We start from the raw sequence: 23,169 nt of genomic DNA, 5'->3' as shown, positions 1-23,169 counted from the left end.
ATGATGAATAACAAATTAAATATTAAAAATTAAAATTTAAATAAATTCAAACACTTCTTCTATCACACTCGAAAAAGGGATATTATTAAAATAATATTTTGAAACTTATATTATATAGATTTCGATTCATTTGTGCGTCTCAATCGATTTGTTGCAACTTCTCCCCTCCTTATTGATTTTATAATCTCATATTATATAAAAAAAATAGTAACATTGGCATTCCTTATCCTATGTTCATTATTCCAAGAAATCCTTTTCCCCGGAAATCTCCTTGTCTGAGACCATTTCCAAGCACATCATCGGATTATGGAATGAGGAATTAGAACTTGTCATACATGAAGCTTGCCATCGATTTTTTTTTTCTTGTAACATCTGGATTTTCCCCAGTTAATTTATGAAGGCTTACAATAGTTCTAACGACGAGTGATGGTCGTTGGAAGTCGCATTCCAGGTCTTTTTAAGAATCTTAAAAGTAAGAATACAAAGTGTTTCGAAGTAAGAACCAGTATTTACCAGAAATAACAGAGACTGGTGATTACTTTTCACCGTTTAATCGATTAATCTTAAGAAGCTGGATTCATAATTTTTTTTTATCATTTACAAAGATGGTGAAGTTTTGTAATCATTAAAAATTTCGATATCGATGCTGCCATCAACGGGTTCAAATAATACGTTTTATAAATATATAAATATATTTATTTTGGTATATATATATAACTTTTTTAGAGTTATATTTATTTGTTTCTAAGGTCGGGGGCCGCGGTGGCCTGGTGGTAAGGTCTCGGCTCGTGAGCCATGGGTTTTCAGGTTCGAGACCCCGATTCCACCAAAGAACCGTCGTGTAAGGGGGTCTGTTGCACGTTAAATCCGTCAGGGCCAAACGTCCAAACGTCCTCCCGCTGGTGTGGCGTGGTGTGGATAGCGGGGTACCAGCTCAGGTGTCGCCCTTGTCATTTGACCGTGGTTCAAAATGACGCGGTCCGTCCCAAAATAGCCCTAGCGTTGCTTAAAACGGGACGTTAATATAACTAAACTAAACTGTTTCTAAGGTCGACAAGCCAAAACCTCAACGAAATATTCAAATAAATTTCTTTTATATAAAAAAACTGTAATATTTTTGTCAAGATTTTGACAAAAAAAAATCTTTAAAAGAAAGATTTAATACACTTTCAAGTCCATGCGAACATAATTGCTCAAGACCAAATATAACCGAATGGATGATATTTGAAATGTTTTAGCACAAATTACACAGAATATGAGAAAAAGTATTATTGCAGTTTTCTATTATAATTTAAACTGATATTTTGGAATATTTAAAAAAATATATATATATAACTAATTTCATTAATAGCCATTACATAAACATGTTTGAATTACAATATATTATAATATATATGATTTCAAATTAATAACATTAAGACGCAGAAAATGTATCGGCATTGCCGAGTTCTGAATTCGATTGATCTGTAATAGTAGATAGACAGCGGTGGACTTTAAATAAATTAGTATTTTCTATACTTTAATCTACGAGAAATATTCTGATTATACTGTAAAAAGTTAGAGATATTCTAAATATCCTTTCACACTTGTAATTTAAGTAAACTTAAATTGCAGTAAAATTTTATTAGGTTACTCTTTATCATTTGAACACAACATTATATTTAAAATACTGTGAGAAAAGATTTACAGTATGATTAACATACTCTGGAACTTTTAATCTCTTTTTTAGTATCTCTCAGAAAAGGAAGGACATTTATGCTTCAATTATAATAAGAACCGAGACACATTTTTATTGCAAATATTAGAAGAACTAAGGATTAGTATTTGAAATATTTCTGCAGGAAGACTGTACTCCATCTTTGCAACAAGAAATTGCTAAATCGGTCGTTGATGTGGAACGCTGTGGTCTAACTCGAATACCATCCATGTTCGTAAACAATTGACAGATATTTTGAGGGATTGAGATTGAGGGACTCTTTATTGAAGATTGAGGAATATAAGCAAGGCATTTTGCAAGCTCCATTCTAAGAAAGGCGTTTTTCTAGCTTCATAATTTTAGAAGTGTAATGCAAAAGCATATAGTAGGGAATATTAATTTTTATTTGCTGTTTACGACGCTTCATTTACTGTAGTTTCTACTAAATAATTAATTTATAAGTATGGAAAACAGTTTAGTATATTTTTGGCTTCATCATAATTCTGTATAATAAACAAGAGTTTAAAAAAATATCATCTGTTAAAAAAAAAGAACCTTGATTTCTTTGACAGAACAACTGAAAATCTGCTCACTGCAATGCTGATATACTTATGAATCTTGCTGAATCAATTCTAATTTTTATATAAGTTTTTCTACATGCCTGGCTTTGAAATTATGAAAAAAATGTATTATGAATTACCTATGAGTAATTAAAATGTATTTAATTAAAGTGTTCATATTTCTTTGAAGGGTTATAGAATTATCTTTATTTTTATAAAAAAATAAATTAAATAATTGTTATTTTTTCTTTTTGCCTATTTTGTGTAACTTTATTGAAACTTTAAGCATTTTATAAGCAAATTTCTCGAGGAAAAAGTTGGATTATAATAAAAAGACTCATTTTTTAACTATGCCGAATATTCCTATATTTTTATAAAGATCCAAGCTAATATTCCCGATAAAAATAATGCCATTGTTGGAAGTTTCAAATCCGTATCTTCTTTCAGTAAAATGTATCGTATCAAAATCCTTTTATAATTCATTTTCTGGAGATTTTTCTAAATAATTTCATGACCAAATTTCATTCGGAAAAAAAAAAAAAAAAAAAAAAAAAAAAAACGAAAATGAGTTCATGAGTTCAAGCATATATTTTCGACAGTTGAATTTCAAAACCTTTCATTTCAGCCTTTCTGAATTTGAAAAAACAGTCATATCCGAAAGCATTCTAGTACTCTTTATGGCATATATTGTGCAATACCTATATTTCTATATCTATTGCTTCCCAGATTTCTCAACCATAATGAAAACAGTGTTCTGTTAACTCCTTTCAAATAAGTTATCGTTCGAGTACTGGATATTGCTTCTCTACGTGACAATTATCGAGGCTTCTCTATTATAATAACCTTCTGATCCGAGCATGTTAGGTTGTTCCCTGATGACCAAACTACGTCTCTTTTCCTGAGGCGATAGTAGTATGAAAATTATCTTCAGTCGTTCCATATTGCCCTATCTTCTCCGCATTGTTGAATGGCTATTGCGAAGCTAGCAAGAGTCTCACACTTAATGAAACTTGCTTAATTTTGACCGACAAATAAGTCGACTGCGATTATTATTGGAGTTAATGAAGTGAGGAGACAGAATTCTTTAATTAAAGATTTTTAGACAAAATATTCTTTTCAAAATTCTCTGATTTGAGAAAAATATATACCATCTATTGCTACTATAACAACAAATATGTGTATTTTGAAAGCAACTTATTACTTCAAAGGAAGAAAGTTAAATATTCAATTATATAAAATAATAGCTAAATTATTTAATAATAAGTTAATAAATATTTTATAATAATAATAATAGTTAAATATTTATATTATTATATTATTATAATATTATTAAATATTTATAATAATAATATTTAAATATTTAATAATAATAATATAAAGTTATAATAGTTAAGTATTTAAAACCAGTACATAAATGTTGTTTGTTCGTTTCTTATGGCACTTGCCACTGACAAGCCCTCTGTTACGAAGACAGCGATTTAAGCCTGAGGGGGACGTCTCTTATTTTTTATAGCAGCGCCAACTAGGGCCAAGAGTACGACTTTGATACTCACGCATCACTCATTCGCTTGCACAACCCCTTTTTACAGGAGGGCACATTCACACATCTCACAGATAGAACAACGGAAGAACAACCATGCCCAAACCGGGACTCGAACCCGGGACGCCCAGATCACGGGGAAGACGCGCTACCCCTATGCCAGGACGCCGGCACATAAATGTTGTTATATATATATATATATATATATATATATATATATATATATATATATATATATATATATATATATATATATATATATATATATATATATATATATATATATATATATATATATATATATATATATATATATATATATATATATATATATATATATATATATATATATATATATATATATATATATATTTGTAGCACAGTTTTTTTTCTCGTATATGATATATGGAAGAAGTATTGGAGTCATAAAAAAAATTCAAATTCGAGACTTAGACGAATCTCAATGTTTCAGATCACTCCGAATATCCGAAAAAAATGTTTTAGTATAATGTCATCTATCTATTCACATGATAACTCAAAAACGCTTTTGAGTTAGAAGGTTCAAATTGGGTATAGAGATTTCTACTAAATTTTGAACGAAATCTATGCACAAGAAGTCTGCCCGTCTGGCTATTAGTTTACAAGTTAATTCAATAAATACAAAATACAAAAATCAAAGCAGATAAAATATGGCATACAGGTTTAGCATCTAAAATATAGTTTCTTATCAAATTTTGAACCAAATTTTTCAAAATTTTGACCATACATTGGTTTGTAACTACACATGCATGCAAATGCAATAACTCATATAGAAAAGGTCTTAAACCAAAAAATTTTGGTATATTATCTTGTGCCTACATTTATGGTTGCGTGTCAGATTTCAATTACATTCGGTCGGTAAAACGGGTTCGAAATATCTATTAGCCCGACAGATTCTTAGAAATGTTATATTTACACCAAAGATTCTTTATTTGATAAATATTACTAGCTAAGCCATAAAAGGTATTTATAGAATTACACAAGGATCCATAATTTTGTTTGGAGGGATGGGTACGAAATCTTAATTGGAGATATGAAAAAGTTCCGAAGAGATCAATCTCTTGGTATATTAACATGAAAAAGTTCTGAAGAGATCAATCTCTTGGTGTATTAACATGAAAAAGTTCCGAAGAGATCAATCTCTTGGTGTATTAACATGAAAAAGTTCTGAAGAGATCAATCTCTTGGTATATTAACATGAAAAAGTTCTGAAGAGATCAATCTCTTGGTGTATTAACATGAAAAATTTCCGAAGAAATCAATCTCTTGGTATATTAACATGAAAAAGTTCTGAAGAGATCAATCTCTTGGTGTATTAACATGAAAAATTTCCGAAGAAATCAATCTCTTGGTATATTAACATGAAAAATTTCCGAAGAGATCAATCTCTTGGTATATTAACATGAAAAATTTCCGAAGAGATCAATCTCTTGGTATATTAACATGAAAAATTTCCGAAGATATCAATCTTTTGGTATATTAACATGAAAAATTTTCGAAGAGATCAATCTCTTTGTATATTAACATGAAAAATTTCCGAAGAGATCAATCTCTTGGTATATTAACATGAAAAAGTTCCGAAGAAATCAATCTCTTGGTATATTAACATGAAAAAGTTCCGAAGAGATCAATCTCTTTGGTGTATTTGGTGCTCTTTCTTAACTTCTATCATTCGCCAATGAAATAGAAGAAAATATGCAAATATATTTATACAAGAAAATTTCAATTCATGAATCCGAAACGACTCATTACAAGATTGATTAAAGAGTACTCTTCCTTTTCTGCTTAATGATATATTTTTTTCACAAGAAATAAATTTGTACAAGAAAGTACAGAGACAAAAATCTATAATGCACGTCCTTAATAATAAACATAATTACATCAAAAAGTATGATAATTTAAAGAAAACTGATTTCGACACTTTATTGAAAATTTTCAATAAAGTGGTGCTAATACTTGTCACTAATTACTGCATATTCCTTTTCAATAGCTTTTAATCAGTTAAAATGTTTTAAATGAATTAATTTTCATCATATGCTTACTCTTACCAATACAGGAAAAAAGATGCAAATTCACCTTTTATTTGCACAGATTGGATTAGGAATTCGAAGACAGGAAAACAACCCTTCATTATTTAAATGTTCTGTCGAAAAATAGCATCAAAATGGTTCATGAAATTTTCATTAGAATAACTGTTGAGACGGAACAAAGGAGAAGGAAATACAGAGGATCTTCATACAGAGCAATTTGTCAAAAGGCTGTGACACTTCCCACGAGAGGGGCTACAGCAAAGTGACTGGCTTCATTAAAGGAATTGTTACACTTGAAGTTCACTATTCATTTATACAATAATTATGCTTTAGTTTGGATAGCAAGATACAAATTGTTTGTTTACTTTAAGGGTTATGTGGCAAGTCCGCAAAGTACTGAGAAAACGTTATTAATGATGATTGTGTCAGACACATATGAGGCAGGGTTATCTATTTTATTTTAATCGAATTTAGCTTTCATTATGTATATATATATATACATAAATCGTGATTTCATGAAAACAAAAATATTATTTTTATTTTCTTGTATACTTAGTATAGAGAAAGTAAAGAAATCGTAAAGAAAAAAAAAATCGAATTCGAGAATTTGACAAATCTCGACGTTTTATATCCCCCTCAGTTCGAAAAACGAGTTTTTTTAGAAACTGTCCATCTGTTTGTGACAATGATAACTCAAAATAATTTTGCCCTAGACGGTTGAAATTTGGTATACTATCTTTTTTCTAAATTTATATGTTTCTATCAAAGTTTTTGCAAAATCCGTACACAGGAAATCTGCCTAGCTGTTCAAATATAGCACGATAACTACAAAGCGAAGGGAGCTAGATGGATAAAATTTTGTAACATATTTCACACTTACAGATTAGGTACCTATCAGAGTTTGAGACAAATCCAACTATGGATTGACTGTCTGTCGATATGTATTTCCAGAAACATGTAAAATCGTTAATTCAAAATAGAAATGAGTTAATATATCAAATTTATAATGGGATTTTTTGACTATGACTGCAATTTTGTGGTAAATGTTTATTTCAATTGGTTGGTAAAAATTAGATTTCAGGATATCATAAACTCATTCCAGGGATTAATTGTTAAATAATTCCCCAAGAATAACGCGATAAATTTAATAAAAATACTAAATACAAGCCAAAAAAAAAATTCTTAATTATTATACGCCAATTCCATGTAAGGAGTTCTCTGACATGATAATTTTATTATAGAGTATCCGAGAATGTTATTAGGAGACCATTCCAGCTGGTTTCATCTGTATACACAAATTTTGAAACCAAAACATTATGAGAAATGTGAAGAGGAATCAAAACTTTGATCCGAAATATCGTACTATGTTAACACTTGAGTATTTGATTTCTTTACTTTTATAATATTTATTTTTAAAACTTGCTTTTAGTTATATTTTAATATTAATATGCACACAAAAGTATTTAAAATTGTCTCAACACATTTTTTTATTGAAACATTTATAAAAGAATATGATTAATTAAAATAATGAAATGCATTTTTGTAATATTTATATCAAAACGTTTTAAATTTTTTTATAATTAAAAGATAGTAAAACTTAAGAAAATATAAAAAGAATAAAAAGGTTGACAACTTTTAGATTTTTTTTTTAACTTTTGAAGGACTATTAAAATGATCTTTCGTAAGAATCCGCTTCAAAAATCGAAAGTTTACAAAAAGCCATCTGCTTACCAAATATTAACCATATAAATAAATTAATATTATAGAATCGGATGGGTAGCCTTTGAATTAATTTATCAGCTTTAAATTTTCTTCACAGTAATTTGGGTCCTGAAACTGTGTTGTTTAGCAAAGATATGAGCCAAGAATAAGTAAATTTTAGAAACTGTAATAGAATAAAAGTCAAAGAGTGAATGATCCACAAATGATTAATTAATGAAAAAATCGTATCTTTTTTTAAAGAAATGAGACCATGTAACAAACTTCATTAACTGAAATTAATAATTTAATAAACTATATCAGTATTGGGTCTTGGAAATTAAATAATCATTTTGTATACCCAATGGGATTGTGTACAATCCGAATGAAATGCTAATTCCATGATTAAATTTTTAAGTTCAAAAGTATTGAAAATATCTCTTAAAACCCTTTTGGTAACAAGACATATAATTTGTTTCTGTAAGACTAATAATAAATACTTAAACATCTTTTTTTCTATTTAATGAGGTTTCAATAGTTCGATAAACGACATTTATAAAACAGCGTTTAATGTTAATCCCTTTTAATTTTATTTCTGAGTTAATAAACGACATAAACATCCGCACTTATCATTTTAACTTTCATACATTAAATACATAAATTTCTTGTACACATGTACATAAATTTCCTATGCGCATGTACGAATAGACGGTAATTAATATTAAAATACAATTAATTGATAAAATTTGTGAGATTCCGGTAATGAAAATCGGTAGATTATGGAAAATGAATCTTAAATGTAGAGTTTGGAAGAAACCTAAGAGATGAATGGTGTACAATATCTAAAAAGAAACGTTCTAGCGAAAAATAGTTGTAATATTTTAACAGTGATAAGGTATCGTTTTTTTTTTTAAATGTCAATTCTTTTCTTCAAAGTTACCTCGCTTGCTGTAGCATAGAATCATTTGAATTGCTAATGTATTCAATAAAAAAATAAATAAAACAATTCGAAAACGGTTATCAATAAAGTAATATTAATAAATTGTATTAATATTAATTATTTCAATAGAAAGTACGTCCTTTTGCTAAAAATAATTGCTACAGATCTAATTTTCATGAATTACTTGCCATGTCCAGCGTTTAGCTTTAGTCCGAATCAGTGGCAACATAAACATTAATTGAGCGATAAACATAGTGCATTCTGATTGGTTAACTATACTTTCAAAGGGCCAAAAAATCGATGGAATCAGTTGAGTACTTGAGATATCCAGTTTATGATATCTCTCAAAAATGGAGAATGTGGGAGGCGAGTGACACAAACTGTTTCGGCATTTGCTGAGTTTTTCATTTTTCATTTTCGATTTTTTAGACATTTCCAGGTTTTGCATTTATCTGCAGAAGAACAATTAAATGGTAAATGAAGTACAGATTTGTCATTTTGATATTATATGATAGTCTGAGAAAAGTGTCAACATGATATCAATGAAGGTGCATAATGTAGAATACAGTAGAACCAATGTATAATGGGGGGGGGAGTATAAATTATAAACAAATGTTATGCTAAAAGGAGTAAATTTCCATCTGAAACCTACGAAAAATTTTCAGAAATTAAAAAAAAAAAAAAGTTTGATCATTTTTCTAATGAAAGAGTGGGTACATAAACATTTACGATTTGGTATCAAGATCACATATTAAATTTTATTTATAAAAGTTTTTTTTTCTATTTATTGAGTTTTTGTAAAACTTACTACCCAATACAATGATTCTTATATTTAATACTCTTCCCTTTCACTACTAAACAGGCCGAAGCTGGCTGTGAAAGTTCTTTATTAATGGTATCTGCAGATTTTTGCTTCAAACAGGAGTTCAAGGAATAAAGGATTCAAGGGATTCAAGATAAAACCATTATTTTATCTACGTTAGTTTATGAACAGACATTTATAAGTATAAATGCAGGCATCTTAGGGGTAGCTCGACATCTCCACGATATAAACGCCCCGGGTTAGAATCCTGGTTCGTGCATGGTTGTTCTTTACCCTGTTTTCTATCTGTGAGGTGTGTGAAAGAGCCCCCCCCCCCCTTCTGTAAAAAGGGGTTGTGCAAACGAGTGTGTGAGTTTCATCTTCATATGAGCTAGAAGTCAAAAATCTACCTTCGAATGCTCAGGGGTCTCTACCCTCAGAATCTACTGCACCCCTCTCGTCACGGCCTCGTAAACTTGGTGTTCAATCCAAGGGGGATAAGCAACAATAAGCATAGACAATTGCAGTTCACTCCCGAGTATTCGGTTCGCGACTAATCAGTTTCAGTACTATCCGGCCTAGTTTTCTTTATCATAATTAATTGAGAAAGACAAGGAAACATTGCCAAGGCATTAGAAGCGGGAGTCTGCTGCGCTCCTCCTACGTATCGTGTGCAAAATGCAAGTTGTGGTAGGAAAAGAGCAGCGTTCTGCTCGTCGTTCATTGTTTCATCAATGTGTAACGGACTTCAATTGTTGCTGCTGTTCCTAATTATAACTGCACAGACTGCTTATAACTGCACTTTTGTAAATTGTTCTTGAGATATGCTTAATATTTTAACGTACTTTTTCTCTAATAAATTCTTGCAGTGCAGTTTATAAACATACACAACTTCTAGTATAGAGTCTTCTATTTTAACTCGACACATTATCGGCAACTGCTTCTATGATTCACCTGAACGATAAATGAAGGGCTGAGAACTCAATATGAAGTAAGGAAAAACGTATTATAACAGTAAGTTTTGGATATAAGCATTGTCTTCTGGAATTGGTGTACAAATAAATGAATTCATAGGCCTATCCGATTATTTTATCCGGCCAGTCTTTCCGCTACCTTATACTCGGGAGTGTACTGTATTACTAAATATTTACCCTTTAATCTCGAAATTAAGTAAGTTATCACTAATTATGCTTCTCTTTATTTCCTGGATTCCTTGTTCGGGAAAGAAACTGGTTCGAAAGAAGTCCATTTTTGCAGAACTTGTACCGTTTTCGATAGTAGCTAGAGGGTTAAAATTACATTTCAATTCATGTTTCGCAATCAACTATCATAAAACTTATTACTTAAACCATAATTCTACAACATTTTCAAGAAGTTCAACTCCTTCTCCTATATTTTATGACTAAAACATCAAACATATAGTAACATCTAAATAATTTCCAAAAATAATGTAATTCTCCGAAAATAAGAAGACCTTAATACAAGTACAAGAACTATTAATACAAGTGACAGAAATCCACCCTGTATCATTCTTTGATAAAGCAGACAATTTTTCTCCTTCACTCTGACCATCCTGAAAGAGAGACGGATAAATAAAAAGGGACAATGTCCATTTTTTTATCCCTCAGGCCACTGTAGAGGCAATTCGTAAACATCCACTGGGCCAGGAGTAACTATTTTGGCTGATGAACAAGATGGATGGAATGAGCTCCGGAGGTGTTCCAGTGATGAATGGAGACAGATTTCTTTGGCATTTCTGTTGCCTTATGGATTCGGTTATTTTCTTCAGGGACAAAGAGCGCATGGAGCTGTGTTATATTTGAGAATAAGTACCGAATCGGATTTGTAGGAGAAACTAGGGGAAAGTTAAGAATAATTCAGAAATCCAAATTTTTATTAAATTCAATTCAGTAATCAAATAAACAAGTTAATGAGCCTTCTTAATTGTGAACATTATTTACATTCTTATTTTTGGGGCTTTACATTTACATCTCAAATGCCATCACTACACTTATGAAAAGGAAAGTTTTATTTAACGTTCTTTAGTGATGAGTATGCTATTGCGTTTTATCATTTATATAATCACAGATTTCGTTTTATAAAATATGGGTATTTATCATAAATAAAATTTTTGGTTCGAATAAAAAATTACATTTTTTGCATTTTATTAATTAATTTTTAATTTAAATATTTGCTTTTTTCACTTCATATCCTGATTCTTTCTAATTCGAAAATACTTTATATAATTTTATTTCATTATTCATTCTAAACCTTATAATTACAATGAGGCAGGCTCTCAATTATCATTTTGCCCAATTCTCTGTCAATAAGGTAGTTTTATGAATATGACGCAATTTTTAAATTTTATGATGAAAGAAGTATGGCCCATACCAAAACTTAAATGAGTCAAATAATTTGTTTTACACATAAAGTGGTACTCGTCATACAGTGTCATTTCCCCGATCTCCCCTATTTTTAATATTTTCAAAATTTTAAACCTCATGGTTGTTTTTTTCGATAATTATCTTATATTTCAGAATTTCAGATTTTTTTACTGAAATAGACGTTGATAATAAATCTTAGGAATGATCCTCATTTTATCTACATTAATTTCTACATTAAATCTACATTAATTAACGGGCATATGTAGAGACGTAAGAGTTATTAATACATTACTAGAATTATAAAAATTGATTACCTGTTTTAAAAGGAAGAGAAAATTATAAGAAAAAAATCAGCGGAAAATTATATAAAATGGTTTTGTGTATACTTTTTATATTATTTAACTACTAAGCAATGATAAAAATTTAATAATTTTATGCATACATTTTATACATTTATATGTCTCTCTATTTTACAATTCGGGGTAAGTATTAATATTCAGGAATATATAGTTAAAGTTCATATAGATTATTAAAATGATATAAAATATTCAGAAATTAAAAATATAATAGCATTTCTTTCATGAAATTTTATTTTTTAAAATTATTTTTATTAATTTTTTTAAAATTATTTTTCTGTCAGATTTTTTTTTGCCAGAATGTAAACCAGAATATAAAAGCCTATTAGAATAAATTTGAAGCATATTAACATATTTAATATCATTTTAGCATGCTATTTTCCTCAGATACTTCAAAGTGTTGATAATAGAGTAAGGAAAGGACAATTATGAAAATAATAATAAATATTACACAAATATATTTTTTTAATATTTTTATCTAACTTTTATATAAAATATAACCAAAATGAAAATCGTAATAGCAATTTAAAATTACTGAAGGAATTCAAAACACGACCTAAGTTAATAAAAATTGGTTTAAAACTATTATGCTTGGAACTTGAAACTCTCACCGAGGTCAAATATTTTCAATTAAATAAATGGAAAATGCATTATATATTTTAAATAATAAGATAGCATCAACTAATACAACTAACTATAGCAAGCAAATAGAGCAGAAAATATCAGCAATATATTCACCCATATGCAATTTCTATTCAATTCCATTATTGATGCTTTTATACGGTCTACGTATAACATTTGATATATACTCGAATCTACATCTGGAATATACCCATAAGGGGGTTGGGAGGTGTAAAAACGGATATCCTATCAGCGATAAGACGAAATATCACTATCGGCTGGAATAATAGGGCCTAATGGGTCTGAGAGACAAGGACGTTCTGTTTTCCATTTCTGAGAATGAAACCTTTTAAAGTGAGCCCCAGAATGGAAATAGAAACAGATACATAAATAAAGATAGAAAGCAGCCTTTGGCATGCAAATATCTTATCAATGTCGGAGACCGACGGAAATACATTTAAGATATTTTCTGAACTGTTTGCATTTAGAATGGATTTAACGTTTATCCAGTGGTTTGCGTTACCATAATGGGCCCTGGCTTTTAAAATTCTCATCTTTATAGCTGGTGCATCTTTAAAGCATCTATAAGCTGATGTATTTGACTTAGATTTAATCTGGTATTCCTTTCCTAATTTGAAACAAATTATTGTGAGGCATTATTGGACGTATAGGCTTTAAAAGATTTTTCTACAAATGTAGTCAATATATATACTTCTTAAATTATTTGGAAAAATACTGACAGGAAATTATTATTTTTAATGTCCAACGAAAGCGTTTAGTTGGTAGAGTGCCGCATCAATATAAATTGGACACTGAAATGGATATATACGAAGAAGAAAATGTGACTGAGTTTAACTTTTCTAGTTTTCATTGATTGAAAACTTGAAAAGAAACACTGCATTAAAGGCTGGAAATGCGTGAATAAGAAAACTATGAAAAAGTTCGATACAATTTAAATAGTTTAAAAATAAGTTTGTATATGCCGCCAATGGCATATGTACCATGATTGCGTAATTAAGATGACTTAAGGAATCCTGACCCGAAAGCGCAGTAAGTGATGTATATAGATCTGAAGCTTGTTTTTTTATTCGCTTGTAATATTTACAATTCTGTACTTATTTGTTTTTAATTGTACAATCTTGGAAAAACGTTATTAAAAAAGGATTGAATCTCAATTACAATTACAATCATAAAAAAATTGCTACTATGAACAGGGTGATAAAATTGACACTAAAGTCCAAGCGACTTTATTCATTTCATACTATTATTTATTTATTTATTTCATGCCAAAATTTTGCTTTTAAATTCATGAATTTGTTGATTGTTCTTTTCACATTTTAACTGCTACTGGAGTGTAAAGAGGGTTGATGTTTCTTCTGAAAATATGTAATATCCTTTAGCATTTTATAGAATAAAATATAAATATTAAAAAAGGGCTTCTCTAAACAGACATTACGGAATGATCTTGCTAATAACCTTCATTCTAATCCTCATATATTGACAAGGCTGGGACTTCGTTAAAAGACATCATGATTTAAAATTTCATTTACTATATTATCTAAATAAGCATATAATAATAATAAAAATACTATCTAAATAAGCAGTTACAAAACCATGAATGAGTGATTCCAAAGAACTCCTTCAGCTCCTTCATTATCTAAATGAATTATATTGCGCCGCTCAAACAAATCTAAAGTTTCCATGCTAACGAAAGAGCATATCAAATAAAACAAATAATGAAAAAATGCCAGACATGCATAAAACATGAAACAAAAGATAAGAAGAAACGAGGAGGCATTTCATCAAACAAACAAACAAAAAAGGTTTTCATTTGTATAATATTTTTTCTATTCATATCTTAAACTTTCATTTTCAATTTATTCAATCATTTTCTTTAATCTGTAATTATTTGAATTGCAAATACAGGTGGTTATTAAATAATGGAAACACCTTTAATTTATAAATAATCATTTATTAGTATGGTGTAGGGCCACCTGTTAAGAAAAAGATAATTTAATCGTAATTATTATTACCTTTTTCAGTTAGTTTTCCTAGCCAAAGTTCGAAATGTACGCGAAAATGCCTACATGAACAAAAGCATAGTTTGCTTCTGTTCTTTCTTGAGAAATTGTTTCTTTTAATCTTTAAACATATTCATCTCGTAAATAATAAATTATCATAATCTCGTGCTAATTTAATATTGTCTAAGATTAAACTATTTAGATGCAATCATCTGACTAATTAGCATGAGATTTCGGTATTTCTGATTTGAGTCGTAACTACTGTGCAATATGCAAATGTAAATCTGTATGTACATGTAAATCAATCACGTGATCGCCATGAGATCATATAAAAGCGGATGCCAGCTTTTGTAAGGATATATCCGAATCCATTCTCCCGCTCTCTGGCTTGCTTTTCGCTCTGGCGACGTTTGTTTGCTACTAGTTTCAGAAATGTCTGAGAATAGACAATATAATACTTTCTGTGCTTTTAAAATTTTGTTAAAGTAACTTCTTGATTTTATATTTTCTGTTGAACCTTAATGAATAAATCCCGTTGATGTTTTTAAAAGGATGTTGATCTCCAATCAATGAACTTTTGAATCCTTTGCATCGTAAGTAGTATTAGTATGCGATTAGATGAACTTCTAGACCACTGCGTGATATTAGAGTTTCTTCATAATTAGATGCAGCCAATGCTACTCGTCATTTCATAAGAAGAAATTTTAACACCACCTTTGGCATGTCATATAGCTTGGATTCGCCTAAGAATGGATTGATACAAGTATTGAATAGTATTTAGAGGAATATTATACCATTCTTAATGGAGATATTGTGACAGTATTGAACACTCTAAAATAAACCATAACTGTTCAATTATATTGAGGTCGGATGATTATGCGGGCCAAAGCAGATGTTTAACTTCATCCTTGTGTTTATCAAATCATGATTGGACAAGTCTCGCTGCATGGATAGGCACCTTATCATCCTGGAAAATTCCATCTCTTGTAGGAAACAAAGTTTGCATCATAAAATAGACCTGGTCAGCTAAAATTTCTCTATACTTCTCCCCAGTGATCCTTCCTTTCAGGGTTACGATTGGTCCCGATAAAAAACACGACATGGCTGCCCATATCATGACAGATCCACCAACATGCTTGACAATTGGAAGGAGATAATCCCTGTTATACACTTGTGCAGAGAAAAGTGTGAAACAAGATTCGTCAGACCATATTATTTTCTTCCACTTACCAATCTACCGTGTTTTGTGAGTGTGACATCACTGTAGACGGCGTTTACCATTAACATTTATGACAAGTGGCTTAGAATTACTGCTCTGCCATAAATGTTCTGTTTATGAAAGCGCCTTCTAACTGTGATCACTGACACTGGAGACTGGAGAATCTAGATGGATATTGAGCTTTGCGGTCACTTCTACTGAAATTGTTCGCTTTTTAGACATTACAATCTGTTTCAATACCTATCGGTCTCTTTCACTGAGCTTCTCTTTCCACCCTCTATTTTGTTTTGCCGAGCTTGTCTTGCCACGCTGTGTGTATGCTGTCGTGACTTTAGATGCCATACCTCTAAAAACGTCTAAAAGTTGGAATGTTTCGGTCACACTCTTGCTCCAGTTAGACGGGCTCCTACAACTGGGCCTCTTTGAAAATCTGACAGTTCCAACATTTTACACTTTTGGAAAAAAAAATCCAAGAATTGCAGAACTTCAATAAAGCTAACACATACTACTATAATACATACATTGCTATTTATAAAAAATAAACTGGTGGCTATTATTATATTTTATTGCCTACGAAGAGCATTCAAAAATGTCACATTTATTCACAGGTGTTTCCATTATTTTGATAATCACCTGTGCGTATATTCTTAAAAATTCACAATGGACTTTAAAACGCAAATGGCATTTTTATGCAATTAAAAAAAATATCAGACTAGAATAATTTGGTGTGTTATTTATATATATATTTTTTTTTGTTACCAAAAATTTCAATATTTTATTTTGAGTTCAACCTTTCTTAATCTAAGAAATTATGTAAATACATTTTATGAATGAACAAAAGTTTTGAGTTTTTTTTCTTGGGGAGTTTTCACGTTTCTGTTCTTTGAAAAAACCATTTAATTGAGCCATAATAATGAAGCTTCAGAGTTAGCGATTCATTCATAATGAAGTTTGAAATATTGTTTTAATTTTATAAACAATGTCAAAATTTAAAATATTTTGAAAGCTCTTAGTACAATTGTATATTTAATTTTTTTTCTAAAGTAAATTAATATTTGGGATAAAATTTATGAAACGCATGAGATTTTTTTTTTTTTTTTTTTTTTTTTGGATAGTGAAAAAAATATTGAGATGATAAACTTTTGAATAGAAACTGTCTTGTTAATAAAATAAGCAAAATTTGATACATCTGTATATTATTTTACCGGATTTCAATAATTCTTTTCACCTTGCATAAAAATGTATCTAAGATTTCCATATGGAAACACAAGTCTGTAAAGCTTTGTACTACGCAATTTAGCAATAACAAACGACCGCAAAACATGAAACTGAGTCAGGTTTTGAATTGATAGCATAATATTATAATAATAAAAAAAATACCTATTAAAATACTAAATTGAAAATTGTATTTTTGAAAAAATTCTTGATGGTTTCTAAGAATTATATTGAAACCCTCATTTTCATCATAACATTTACGTTTTGTACTTACAGCATTTTCTGCTTGATTTATTTGCCATAATATTCTTCGTTTCATTTTTCTTCTACTATTACATACGAAATATATATAAATGTATATATTTTTCTTCCCATCGATACTTTTATTGACATACAATAAAAAATAAAATTTTCTTTATGTTATTTAGATTATTTTTCCAACTAAAAGTGTCTGAAAATGTCAAATGATTAACAAAATTTGCTATTGAACTGCTAAAATAAACAGCAAATATAAGTAAGCAAAATTTTAAAAGAATATATATCGTTATTTGAAAATTAAGATAATATCATTGTAAAAATGTTACTAAATTTTTTCTTATATTCTAATAAGTAATATTTCATTTGTCTTTTTTTTTAAATTAAAATGAGTGTTCAATGAAATACGTTTTTTACAAAAAGCCATAAATTGAGTCAATAATACGATTTTTATATAAAAAATAAAAATAAACATTTAAATAACGATTTATATATTGCTTTCCACACACAAATATCTGACGCAGAAATGTGTTCAAGTGCATCGGAAGCTGATACACTAGAATATAATATGTCCGAAAACTTAGAGGCTACATCTGAAGACACTTGTCCTCCAACTCCGCCTCTATCAACTACTATACGCAAACGGGAGAAAAGATACTCCCATATTATTATTCCAACAAAATATGAACAAAGATAAATTTTCTTTCCAATTATAGATTTTAAATTTATCAATTTTGTAGTTATTTGTTGATTTGAAAACTTTCTCTTATTGTATAGCCTTTTACATTTAATTTATTCCCGTTTAATTTGCCGAACACTTAATCATTTCACATTTGTAGTGTTTCATTTCAACGATTTTAAAGACATTTTTATTCATGTAAGCACTTTCATTTTTCATAAAGGACATTTATTTTAATGTTCTCAAATTTTATATACAATATTATGATACTATGATCCTGTTTATCTACCAGGTATTTGGCGCAGCATAGCCAAATATGGCTTTTGCGCCAATAAACCCAAACAACCATCAACCAACCAGCCATACATGTATGGCTGGTTTAAATATGCTTTATTTAAACTATTTTCTTAAAACACAAAAATGATTAAACAAGCTCATCTGTAAAACAAAAGTCCTATTCAAATAAGTAATCCCTCAAGCCCTGTATCTGTTACAACAATCCTGCAATTAACTTCTCAGCCCCATTATGATAATCGTTTGATCGGATGGAATATGTTAGAATAACACCCTATGAACCAGCTTTCTCCCTTGCCTCTTCCTGAGGCGACAGTGTGAATATTATTCTGAATCATTCCATCTCCTTGTTCTAAGGCTATTACACGGTTAATGACAGAAACGCAGTTAATAAACTTGTTTAATTATCTCGGCCCATTTCCTGGACCACGAAATTTCCCGGAGTTAATGAAATGAGAAGACGGTATTGTTTAATTTTAAAATTATTGATTTGAGTATCCTCTTCCATAATTATTATTAGTAAAACCTTCTTTTGATGAGTTTAGAAGAAATAGATAGATATTATTGAAAAAAGAATTTTGAATATGCATTTATTAATATTCGGAATCATTATCTTTATTAATTATCTTTATTAATTTTAATATTCGGAATCATTATCTTTTATTAATTTTCGGAATCATTGTCCAGCTGCTTATCCAGCGATTTCCGTGGGTTCGCATTCAGTTCATTTTCTAATGCTTTCTGCTCTTTTTGCAGCTTATTTTTACGATTGCAGATTTTTATTGTATCATATTACTATTGTGCAACATATAGTATAAGTTCACTTGTTTGAAAAATATTCTAAATTATTTGCAAATAATGCATCTAAATAGTGATTTTAAAAATTAGGCAGTCTGAGCTTTAAACTGCGATGTATAGATACATATTTGAATAATTAATTTTTATTGTTCTACTTTGTTCAGTCAAAATTAATTTATCTGTGCTTGTATATATTTGAGATTGTAAGTATCTGAAAGTATTTTCTAGTGAAACTCGAAGTTAAAATTGTCTATCTTTAAGGTATAATATCTAATCAGAGCATCACTGAAGCCTATCAAGTTGCTATATGCGCGGTTATTTTATATTGTTTCAAATTGAATTTTAATTAAATAAAAAATATTTTTCTTGAATATTTTTATTAAATTAAAATTCGATTTCATGCAATTCAGATTTTAACCATAATCAAATTACTTTAGAAACTCAGTTTCTGTAACTTGCATGGGAGTCATGTAAATAACTTTGTGATGTTTAATATTAAACCCACCATTATTAAACCCATCATTATCATATTAAACCAAAAGGAGAAAGTTGAAGCATTGCATGAGTCTTTCATATCGATTCCTTAAAAAAGTCAATCTTTCGGTAGAAATGAGAGACTTGCAGAAACTCTAATGGATGCAGCCTTTGCGACGATTTGGTGATAAAAATAAAGGATCTGGAAAATGCAAAAATTATGGTCTTTTCTCTATCAGAAGCTGGATCTTAATGATTTCATGTAATGACATTGCCTAATATAAAGATATAAGTAGTCTAGCGAATTCAAATATGTTAACGTGCAATTCGAATATGTTAACATTCGAAATTATTATATTTAAACTGAAATGTATGAATATATATTTTAATAATCAATGTTTATGGTTCTGATTTGCTTAATAAAAATGAATTTATCTTTGTTTACAGCGATATGAGATTGTAAATATCCGGAGAAACTCGATGCTAAAACTATCTACAATGAAGTTATATCTGATCCGAGTATTTTTGAAGCTTCTCAGGTTGCTATGTGTAACTTTATTTTATAAAATTTTAAAGTTTAAAAGATTAATTAAATTTAATAAAATTAAGATCTTCAGATTAAATATATGCAATTCAAATTTCAACTGTAATCAAATTACTTTAGAAGTTTATTTTCTGGGACTTAGAGATACTTATTGTCATATTAACATCTTTGAAATATTTAATATTAAACCAATCAGAAAAGGAGAAAGTTGAAGCACTGCATGAGACAGTATACTGTAATGAATCTTTAATATCCATTCCTTATCATGTCAATCTTTTGGCAAGAAAGAGATATTTTCAAAAACTAATAATGGATGCAGTGTTTATGACTTTTTCTACCTTTGCAACGATTTGACGATAAAAAGGAAGTTTCTAAAAATTGCAAGAATTTTGGTATTATCTCTATTACAAGGGGTGTTCAAACGAAAAGATACGAAACAACATTGTGGGTATAAAAGAAAACTTTATTCAAAGTATACACCATAGGCCTAAGCACAACGATCCCATTGATTAAAGAGCCAAAAGACTGCTTGTTCCCAGAATTCCTGTGGTCATGATGAGACCCAATCCTTCACAGCGTCCTTGAGTTAGCCGTCCGAGTTGAAGCGCTCCCTTTTAGATGCATTTTCAGAGGACCAAACTCATGAAAATCGCAGGGCAACATGTCCGGGCTGTAGGGTAAATGGTCGAGATGCTCCAACTTGAACTTAGACGTTTGGACGCGTGTTATCATGGAGCAGAGCCACACCTTCCATTAGTAGCCCCGGTCTTTTGTTCTTAATGGACCTGCGTAGTCTTCGGAGGGTCTCACAATACACATCGGAGTTAATGGGTCTTCTGTGCTAGAGGAATTCAACAAGTAGCGGAACTGCCACGTCAATCTGACGGCGCTCTTTATAAGGGCTCTCTCCTGCGCATGCTTCGATGTACGCCGGAGGCTCCAATCGCATCCCTAGATGTTCCGCTACGTTCGCCCATAGCGGCATAGGCAAATGTGTTAACGGTCAAATATGTTAACGGTTACATTTTTAAAACGTTTCGTACCTTTTCATCTCAACACCCCTTGTAGAATTCATGTAATGTAGCCATTGTGGAATTCACGTAATGTTTTGTTGATTTCATGTAATGGTACGGCTTTATGAAAAGGTGTGCGTGTCTGAAGGGCCTAATAAGTAGATATCTGGAATTATGATTGCATTACGAGCTATTACATGCTGAGTACAATTGAAAGTATTGGTATTGCAATTCGAATATGTATATATTAACTTTCGGAATCATTTTATTTAAATTGAGATGTATGAAGAAATATATGAATAATTAATTTTTATGGTTCTACTTTATTCATCTAAATGAATTTGTCAATGTCAATTTTTCTGTAGAAAAGAGATATTTACAAAAACTCATAATGAATGCCAAGTGTATTATTTCAATCTTTGCAAAGATTTGGCGATAAAAATGAAAGTTCTAGAAAATGCAATAGTTTGGTCCCTTTATAAGCCGGCGTCCTGGCATAGGGGTAGCGCGTCTTCCTCATGATCTGGGCTTCTGGGGTTCGAGTCCCGCTTCGGGCATGGTTGTTCTTCATCTGTTCTATCTGTGACATGTGTGAATGTGCCACCCCCCCTTGTAAAAAGAAGCTGTGCAAGCGAATGTGATGCGTGAGTAACACAATCGTATTCTTGGCCCTAGTTGGCGCTACTGAAAAACAAGAGACGCACCCTTGGCTTAAAATCGCTGATTTCGTCAGCGAGCTTGTCCATGGAAAGTGTCATTAGAAAGAACATATATTTCACTAAGTTTGTCAAAACTTGAAATTCTAAAGCATCAAGTTAAAATGAATGGATGAATAATTTCTCTTAAAATGTATCAATTTTCAGTAACTCAAATTAAAAACATGTGGCAGATATTCATTCTTTTGATAATCTCCAATCTTAGAAAATTGGAATATTAATAAAATCAATGGTTACTTATTCATTGTTTTACAAATACTTTTAAAACTCTTTTATCCACGTATTTTATGAACAGAAAATAAATAAAGAATATTCCTTCGAAAAAAAATTGAGTTTTATCAAAATAAAATAAAAAAGTATTAGTAAATCCTTATCTAGCACATATTTTCGATACAGCTCGCATGGCAGTATCATAATAAAGCCTACGTATCCATTTTGATCTGCATTCAAACTGACATGTGAAATTCGTATTGATGTGAGGCAAAACAGGAGAATTCTGCGAATCGAGGCGACATGTCACTCTTGATAGAAATAATAGGGCGTAATGGAGCTACAGAAACGGGATATAATATTTCCCGAATCCATTTCTAGAAGAGGAACCTTTTAGGGTGATCCCCGGAATCTAAATAGAAATGGATATACATATAAAGATGAAATGGCGCATTTGAAATACAAATTCCTTGCTGCATAATGGCGGAAATGCATTTTGGACCTTCTTTTATCTTTGAGAATTAGTTTAAAATTTGTCACAGAATATTTGCAATCGCATTAGATGTTGTTTAAATATTTTTAACTAAATGCATATTAAGCTGTTGTATTTATTGCCATGTTAATTTGATATTTCGATACTTCGGTTTGTTTAAATCAGTTTAATTAATCGCAATAAATCGCCAAAAATGAAAATAGTCTCAAATAAAGTAACGAAAGCAATCTCATTTTGGCGTAATCTGAAAATCGCCAAGTACACGCGGGAATGCAACCATCTTGGCATCTTACATATAATAAAGTTTGGTGATTTTAGTGTAATCTGTAAACCCCGAGTACACTCCTCATCTTCGATTACTTTCCGATATCTGAAAATTTTCAAGTAAGCACCAGAAGCCATAAAAATAAACAAGTACAATTCTTTTCATTTAAAGAATATGTATGTGGCAAATTAGAGTGAGTAAATATATATTTTGGTACTTTTCCGTTAGCCGGTCGCAAATGTCGGCAATTGTGAACCAAACACGGGTTTGGCGTAAGAAATTTGGCTGAATTCTATATTATTTGGCG

The sequence above is a fragment of the Argiope bruennichi genome, chromosome 7, assembly GCF_947563725.1.
Source record: "Argiope bruennichi chromosome 7, qqArgBrue1.1, whole genome shotgun sequence".
In the NCBI taxonomy this organism is placed as follows: domain Eukaryota; kingdom Metazoa; phylum Arthropoda; class Arachnida; order Araneae; family Araneidae; genus Argiope; species Argiope bruennichi.
Note: the sequence above shows the minus strand (reverse complement) of the source record.